This window comes from Pinus tabuliformis, chromosome 3_1 (genome assembly GCF_031772625.1).
Source record: "Pinus tabuliformis cultivar Carrire ecotype Pingquan chromosome 3_1, CPIR1, whole genome shotgun sequence".
NCBI lineage: Eukaryota > Viridiplantae > Streptophyta > Pinopsida > Pinales > Pinaceae > Pinus > Pinus tabuliformis.
Genome location: NC_142301.1, coordinates 376,590,319 through 376,599,844, shown reverse-complemented (window position 1 = coordinate 376,599,844; position 9,526 = coordinate 376,590,319).

The window sequence follows — 9,526 nt, the reverse complement described above, 5'->3', positions numbered from 1 at the left end:
AACCTTGTAGGTTGTGGAAGACTATGGGCAACAACACTTCCATCTTTATAGTTGTGAATGGTATGCTTCCTAGTTGCCATAATTTTGCTTTCCATTTTTCTTGCTAACCTGAATGCCTTCTCTAATGAATCAGGTTCCCAAAGGCGCACATCATGTTGGATATTATCCTTTAAAGACCCTATGAACACATCAATCCTATGCTCCTCTGGAATATCTTTTACCCTTATGTTCAATTTTTGGAACTCCTCAATGTGCTCCATTATTGAACCCTTTTGTTTGAGACTTATCAATTGGCTAAAAAAAGTGTTGCTTTTTGTATCCTCATAATGTGCTATCAATTCTTCCGTAAAAATTGCCCAAGTGATAAATTTTTTACGAGAACAAAGCCATTGATACCATACAAACTGATTTGGTTCCAAATATAAAGTTGCCATACGTACCTTTTGTGTGTTTTGCACATTATTGAGATCGAAGAATTGCTCCATCTGTAATATCCATGTGGCGGGATCCTTGCCATCAAACTTCCTCATATCGATTTTTGGAACATGGTGAGTCTTCGATCCAACATTAGAGTCTATGGAATCATGATTAACATTTCTTTTGTTCTCATCATGAGTTTCCTTTACTACCTTTTCACCATTAGTGACCCTTTCTTGTAGCAACTCCTTCAATTCATCCATCTTATCATCCATGCCCTTTATCTTAGATTCCATGCCATTTACCTTAGATTCCATGCCACTTATCTTAGCTTCTGTTAGCTTTTGTGAGCGTGACATTTGTTGCACTTGTTCTTGTAATTTTGATATATCATGTAGCATTTCTTCCTCTTCTTCATGAGTCATGCTAGAGCTTTCAGGTTCCTTACTAGGTGTTTGCATTTTCTTTCCTCGGGGCATCAGTTACCGATAATAATGCTTTACTATGCCCTTTGAATTCCGTTAAACCAAGCTTACACAAAAATTTAAAAAAAAACTACACACCTTTTTTCACTTTATAGAGGCCTGATATTGAATCTGATGTATCTCTGTGATTTCGGATCATCCAGTTCTGAAATTGCTATCTGTAGTAGCCTTCTGCGTCCTCTTTCCAATGCCACAAGTCTGAGCCAAATTGGATTCTCCAAGGAAGAGTTATGTGAAATCTCCCACAGTGACTTGCTTTTAGACTGGTTCAATAGAGCGAACTTGTACGACGTGCCATGAGTCACTGTTTCAACCTTTGAATCTGAAACTCACCCACAAGAAACTACCATCCGTCCGATTTATGTACCTTTTTACGAAATTTCAATCCGATCCTCAGAGAGAGAGTTATGATGAATTTCCCCAGGTCACCTGTTTTGAATGTAATTCAGGAGTCTACAAAAAGACCAACTTCCTCAGATCATATCTCCGAAAATATCGTGAGAAAAGTTTTGAAATTCAGACCCAAGGTTCAGCGCCAATTCTTCTCAAATGGGTTTTTTTTTGCGACTTCTAAAACGTCACAGAAACAAAGTTATAGCGAAAATTCCACGATGGCCTGTTTGGAGCAGCGAAACCCTAGAATCCAAAGCTCTGATACCAAATGTTATGAAACCAGCTCACAAAAAGATAGAAAAGAGAGATCCACGCCTTAGAATTCAGCCTCTTCGAGGGGGCAACCTCCTTTACATTACATAAATGAACAATTCTTGGATGATACAAATGAAAATACCTCCTTTCTATATATAGGAGTCTAAGTGGTCCCAATACAATCAAAGCCTACATAACAATAATATTGTAGGGCACAACAATAACAATAGTGGGCTTCTATGTGGCACAATAGTAACAATATGGGCACTACATGGGTACATCAATATAAATAAGGGGTATAACTACAATAGTAATGGGGTAATCACTAGTATTATAGGGACCCAACAAACTCTGCCTGTGCTAGCACCCGGTCCCACATCCGTGAATTCTCTCCGACTAGGCTACGTAACAGGTTTCCCAGACTTCTGTTTACAACTTCAGTCTGCCCGTCGGTTTGCGGGTGATATGCAGAACTGTAGCTTATTTGTGTGTCCATTTTCTTCCATAAGGTACACCAAAAGTGTCCCGTGAATTTCACGTCTCCATTTGAAAGGATGGATTTGGGCAGTCCATGTAACCTGACAATTCATTGAAAAACAAGTGGGCCACGTGGGTGGCGTCACTGGTTTTCCGGCAAGGAATAAAATGTGCCATTTTTGAGAACCTGTCCATCACTACCATTACTAAATGATATCCTCGCTGTGTCTTCGGCAGACCTAAGACAAAATCCAAACTAATGGAATCCCACGGCCTACTTGGGACGGGTAACGGTGCATACAGTCCTGTGTTCTGGCTGTGCCCCTTTGCCAATTGGCACACCTTGCATTTGGTCACAAAACATTGTACATCTCGTCGCATTTTTGGCCAAAAATAAAAGTGATTAAGCTGCTCGAGGGTCTTATCCATGCCGAAGTGTCTGGCCAATCCTCCACTATGTTTCTCGCGAATAATATTCTCCCTCATCGAGCAGTCAGGTATGCACAGTTGTCCTCCTTTAAACAACAACTTTTCCTGTAAATTGTAGTCCAACCAAGGACTGTTGCTCCTCACCAAAGGGTTCTGGCACGCCTCATAGGCTTCTCTGAAATCTGTGTCTGTTTGGTATAGATCTCGTAAGTGATAAAAACCCAGCACCTGTATAGTGATTTCCTGCAAAATTAAATCCTTCCTACTCAATGCATCCGCCACCTTATTTTCTTTCCCACTAATGTGCTTCAGTACGAAATTAAAAGTCTGCAAATACTCTACCCATTTGGCATGTTTGTGGTTGAGTTTGTGCTGATGCATTACATATTGTTGTAGAATTATCCAAAAATAGCACGAATTTGTTCCCCAATAAATAATGCCTCCAGTGTTTTAATGCCTGTACAACAGCATAAAACTCTTTATCATATGATGAGTATTTCTACCTACTCTTGTTTAGTTTCTCATTGAAGAATGCCATCGGATTGTCCTCCTGACCGAGAACAGCCCCAATTGCTGTCCCACTAGCGTCACAACGTACCTGAAACAATTTCTGGAAGTCTGGTAGCCTTAGGATTGGCATCTCAACAATCTTCTTCTTCAACAACTGGAAACTTTTCTTGGCTGCTTCTATCCACCAAAAAGGTTGGCTGGCCTTTTTGATGGTATCTAACATGGGTGCACAAATTTCACTGAAATTCTTAATGAACTTCCTATAAAAACTTGCCAATCCATGAAAACTACGTACTTCAAATAGATTTTTCGGAGACGGCCAATTTACTATTGCCGCTATCTTCTCCGGATCCATCTTCAGTTCATTTTCTGCTACCACAAACCCCAAGTAAATTAATTCCTTCTGCAGAAAAGTACATTTCTTCAAGTTTATCAGCAGTTTGTTCTGCTGTAATTTCTCCAGCACCTTACGCACATGTTGAAGGTGTTCTTCTTTCGTTCTACTGAAAATAAGAATGTCATCCAAGTAAACTATCACAAACTTCCCAATATACTCCTTCAGCATCTCGTTCATGAGCCTCATGAATGTGTTGGGCGCATTGCTCAGCCCAAATGGCATGACCAGCCACTCGTACAACCCTTCATTTGTCTTAAAGGCCGTCTTCCACTCATCCCCCTCTCGTATCCGAATCTGATGGTATCCGCTTTTCAAATCTATTTTTGAGAAATAAGCTGCCCCGCTTAAACAGTCCATCATATCATCCATTCGCGGTAACGAAAATTTGTACCGGATGGTAATTTTATTAATGGCCTTTGAGTCGGTGCACATCCGCCATTCCCCTCCTTTTTTGGGAGCGAGGACTGTTGGTACAACACAAGGGCTTAAGCTCTCCCTTATCAAACCCTTGTCCAACAGTTCTTGCACCTGTTTTCTAATTTCTTCATTATCCTTAGGGCTCATTCGGTATGCTGCTTTATTCGGCAAACTAGCTCCGGGTATGAAATCGATGTGGTGACTAATGCTCCGCTTGGGGGGCAACTTGTCTGGCAAGTCATCTACAACTATGTCTGCAAACTCTTCTAACATTTGTTGAATCTCTATGGGCAAGTCTGTTATTTCCGTGTGCAACAGAACTGTCCTGGCTTTCTTGATCACTGCATAACCTACCTCACTAAAACTATTTTCCACCCACCAACAATGCTCTGCTTTCACCTGTTTCAACTTCTCCTTTCTCTTCTTTGATAGGTACAAGCGTATGCTTGATTCCATCCTTCTCGAATTTATAACAATTCATCACTCCATCATGTGTCACTTTCCTATCGTATTGCCACGGTCTGCCTAATAATATGTGACATACATCCATTGGCATGATGTCACAAACATTTTGTCCTTATATCTGCCTATCTGAAACTCGACCTCGCTTTGTTCATCCACCAGCAATTGGTGGCCCTTTTGCAGCCATGAAACTCTATATGGATTGGGATGATTTAAGCATTTCAAATCTAGTTTTTCCACCATTTCCGTGGATACCAAATTGTCGGTACTCCCGCTGTCAATTATTAATTTCCAACACTTACCTCGTGATTTGAAAATTGTCCTGAACAGAGCTTTCCACTATGTCTGTTCAGTGTCCTCATTGACTAGTTTCAATAGCACTTTATGCAGCACCAAAGCTTCTCCTGTCTCTGGAGCATTCTCCGCCTCCTGAGGGAGTGTTGCTATTTCCTCTGGCTATGCCACATATGCACCCCGTTGTCCAGCTCGGTCTGCCTCTGGACACTCAAACGAGCGGTGGCCCCACTTATGACATCTATAACATTGATAACCAGCCCCTCTTCCTCGCCCATTCCCTCTGCCGCGCTGGGACGATCTGCCACCCCTCGTACTGTCTCCTCTATCTGTTGTTCCTGATGTTTTCGAACTGCTAGTTTCCTCACTACTGTTAGCAGTCCGGCCCCTGCCATAGGATTGGCCTTTCCCTCTGTTGGCTCCTCGTCCTCTCCGGGCGTTCTGCCTTCTGGTAATTTTTTCCTCTGCCTTTATTGCGCTCTGATATGCCTCCTCGGTATTATTTGGGGATAAAATACTTATTTCATCTAGAATTTCCATCCTCAGCCCATTAACATACCTGGCTGTCCTTTCTGCGGTATCTTCGGTATATCCGGCTCGCAAATTCTCTCGGTAGAGTTCCTCCGTGTACTCTTTTACGGTCAATCCTTTCTGTCTCAAATTCTGTACCTGCCTGTGTAATGCAATTTGATAGTCCCTTGGTAGAAATCTCCCCTTTAACTTGGCCACCATTCTTGACCAAGTTTTAATCGACACCTTGTTCAATCTCTTCCTCTCACTCTGGACAGTGTCCCACCATAGGGCTGCATGTCCCTTTAGTTTCATTACCGAAAATTTGACTCTACAGTCTTCGCTAACTTCTTCACACTCAAAGTACTTGTCCATCTCGCTAATCCAATCCAACAAAACATCGATAGACAGGCTACCGTCGTACATCGGGAGTTCTGGTTTTGGTTTACTACTTGCTAGTAAAACAGACCTCAGCAGTTTCACCTCTGCGGATTCTCCCTCTGGTCCATCTGCTGCTACTTCCACTTCCTCTTCGCTGACATCGCCCATTTCTGGATCTCTCCTCCTACCTGCCTCTACTGCTTCCAATTGGGCAGCAAGGATTCTGATTTCCTCTCGTAACCCTTCATCTACCAATCTGCGAGCACCTCGGCCTCGTCCTCGTCACCCTACTTCCATATTCTCAGTCAACTTAAAGCTCTGATACCACTCTGATGTAACCCAGCCACACTGGCCCACTGTTCCATGTGACCGCAAGGTATGATGTGCTCCCTAATGCTGAATGGTTATGTTTGTGTGGAGATCGTCCATGGATATTTTCGCTGTTGATTGAAGTTGTGAGTTAATATTGCATTTAATGATCACCCTTATGCCTCGGGCTTGGTTCCCGCCTCACTCTTAGTCCCTATCACTTGGTATTTTGGCTATTCTGGATTGTTCTTCTGCCGGAGGGTTCGGTGAGGGTTTCTGTCGAGTAGTCGCTGCTTTGTTAACTGTGGTGTTTTCCGGTGTGTCTCTGGTAAAGGTTGTGAACGTCTGTTACTCCACTCGGCTCGGCTGTAAACTCATGGACGTTCTTACCCGGTGTTCTGGCGCTGCTCTGGCTCTATGGTGCTTATTTGACTTTGTTTCCTCTGGTGAGTTCCTGGTTGCTATGATTTCGACTGTAACTGTATTGTTAAATTTTCGACCCGTCAGGGAATTGCCTCAGGTTATTGCTCTTTCTACTCTGGTGTAACCCACTTGTATCTTCCGCTGCTTGTCAATCTCTGTCTCATGAATCTAATGGTTGTTTTGGACTCAGGGGAAACTTCGGTGGTCGTTCGACGGCTTGAATAGGTAATGATACCCTTCCATGCTTCAAATTATCCTTATTCTAGAATCGTTGCTTACCAACATCGCTCCTTTGGTTTGTAGCCTTACAAGTTCATATGCGATGGTTCTGCTTCTTGAACCCAGCTCTGTCTGCTTAAGTAAGCTACAACAGTCCTTCTGGCTTGTACAGGTTTATTTTCCCCGGCTTATTTTCTTGTGACATGCATGTATATTAACCTTCAGGGTTTTCTGCTACAGGTCTGTGATTTTGACTTGAGTATGCAGCTCTCCGTTTCCTATCCACAGGAAAGAACTTATCGGTGGGCCCTAAATGTTCAAGCTCCCGTTATATTAATATTCCTGTAGGTCAGCGGCCATGGGTTGTCATAGTTGTCTGTAGTTGAAACTCATCTGTGGTTTGCCTCTGCCGGTAGTTGTACTGGGTTGTTTACACGGTCGTTGAGTAGAAAGAATATTTATGTTTATATGTAAACCCTTGTCAAGGGTTTCACCCTTAATGTCAGTTACAGTCACGCACTTGATTTATTTATTCTATGGAAATAAGAATCCACGATGCATATGTTCCGTTTGACAATATAATTGATAGAATTTTTAGCAGATGATATTCGATTCACAATGAACACGAAAATGTGTAATGAAAGTACCTCTGTGTTTGGTCGTCTTCTGTATATTGTTGTCTCCTGTGTCTTGTGGTCTTGTTCTATTCTCGGGCCATCTTTCCCTTTCTATTGTTCACTATACTGTGTGTGAATGTTCGTCCAGGTTGGAAACAAGTTGTCTGTCTATCAACAATGGGACCACGCTGTCCGTGATCTTTCTCAGTTTATCATTTATCAATTTGTTGAAAAAAACATTTATTAAGCTACAGTAATGCACAATAAACAATATTTTTAGATGGATAATGGCGGTAGAGATCTGTCTCTGTAATGTTTTTTCTTTTTATTTCTTCAATTCGAATTTGCGGAACCCTCACTTCGTATTACATCTCTGTTTTTATATCTCTCTGTTACAGTTGATTTGTAGTTAATTAAAACTGCCATAGGGTTCAGTTAAACGAATTTATTATGGTTAATAACTACTACTTGTTTGATTCTACAGAACTTAACTAAGTAGTTTGTCATCTCCCCCTTAAATTAACAAACCATTTCCTATTTACTGTTCAGTCCATAGTAATTCTAAATGTCTAATTAATTGTAACCTAACACACCAACTCTGTTAGTAAAAAAAATTAATTAAAAGAAACTACCTGATGACTCTAGAAAAAAAACAATCCAGATGATCAACAACTTTCAAACCTGGCTGAGACTTCACCCGGTCATGGCGAGCTGGATGCTCCTGCATCACTCTGTAATATTTTATGAAAATGGTTAAGGGATGGACTCACTTATAGCAATTGAATGAGGGGTGAACACCCTCACGAGAATTTAATAAAAAATAAATGTTTGTTGGTTTTCACCCTACAGGGTTTCCAGGGTATATCACTGTTTAATGATGTGTTTTCCTTTTGTGAAATTTTAATGTTATTCCTTCCTCACATGACAATAACACTTACAATATCAAATATGTGAATGACTAATGTAAGTAAAAGAACCATGATAATGAAGCAAGGTTACAACATGAAGCTTATGTTAATATGCTACAAAAATGTTTGTTATGTTATGAAACTTATTATTCTTTTACTAAAGTTACCCTATGAAATGATGAATATTTTATCTAGTGGTCAATGAAGGAATATGGAATATTAATTTAGAAACTTACACATTTGTCAATTCTGTAAAAAAATTCTAATCCTATGTGTTTTTACACAAGGTTACCAAGGGATGTTCCAAATGGTATCACAGAAAAATGTTGCAGCACTGGTGCCTTTTGGGAATCTGTTAAGTGAAAAAGAAGTAGATGTATGATGCTAGTGGGCATCAACTCAAGTATGATTGAACAAAAATACATAATGATATATGTAGTAGAATATATTGACATGATATATATGATGAATTTTAATAACCACACTGAAGGATAGTAAGAGATAACGTCTACTTTAAATTGTACTCATGACATTTGAATCTTTATGCAGATAAAGATACTAAAAATGCTATTGCATTTATGAAAAAATATCATGAGCACTAACTAGTGATAGTGAGGATCAATTTCCAACCCTTACATGCATACTATTACAATAATGATTAGGGTCTATTTAAAGAACATCACTAAAGTTACAATGCACTGCTTATAAAGAATGAATGCATGATTGTAAAAGGTGGGGGTTGTCATTGAAGAGGACAATAGGTTGTTTTAAAATACATTGAAATAATCCCTTTAGAAGTCACTTATAAACACTAAGTCAAGACTGTAATGGCTAAAATATGTTTAAGTCCTGTCATGGTTGAATTTAAAATGGTTGGTAGCATTGGTTAGTTAGTATTGTATGGCTAAATATAAAACTTATATGCATGAATCAGTTTTGATTAAGGATTATTGCAAGTTGTAAACAAGTGATTGTGGTAGTTCACTTCATGTTGCTAGTGGGTCAAAGCATGGAGTTGGGTTACACGTTTTTGGTGAAATGAGGGTGTGTTTTGCTAAAAAAACAGATGCTCAATCGAGCAATTTATAAGTTCTCAATGGAGCTTTTGAGGCACTTAAAATAGCTTGATAGAGTGTTTAACCAAACTCTTGATCGAGTTGTTTATAACTTGAGTTAACAACTCGATCGAGAGTTATGAATCAATCAAGTGTTATTTCTAATTCAAATACCCTGGCCGCAACCCGTGCAAGTCATTTTTCTTGGATGGCAAGAGGAAAAGGAATTTGACAGAAGATTTCTAAGCTCGACTAAGATGGAGGAACTCAATACAGCTACCTATCAACCCCTCCACTGACCCTGAGACTCAAGATTAGATAGGTTTCTTATCTTTTTTTTCTCTTTTATTTAATTTTTTCTGTAAATAAAATAAATTAATTTGAAAAAAAAATAGCATACAAAAACTACAAAAAAAAATCATGAAAATTACCATGAAATCCACAAAAAACCACCAAGAAAACCATTTAAAAGCACAAAAATTTTATAACTTAGGTTTTAATTTTAATTTTATTTATTTTATCGGCAATATTAACATGTTTATTATAAATATTTTTTGTGGTATATTCT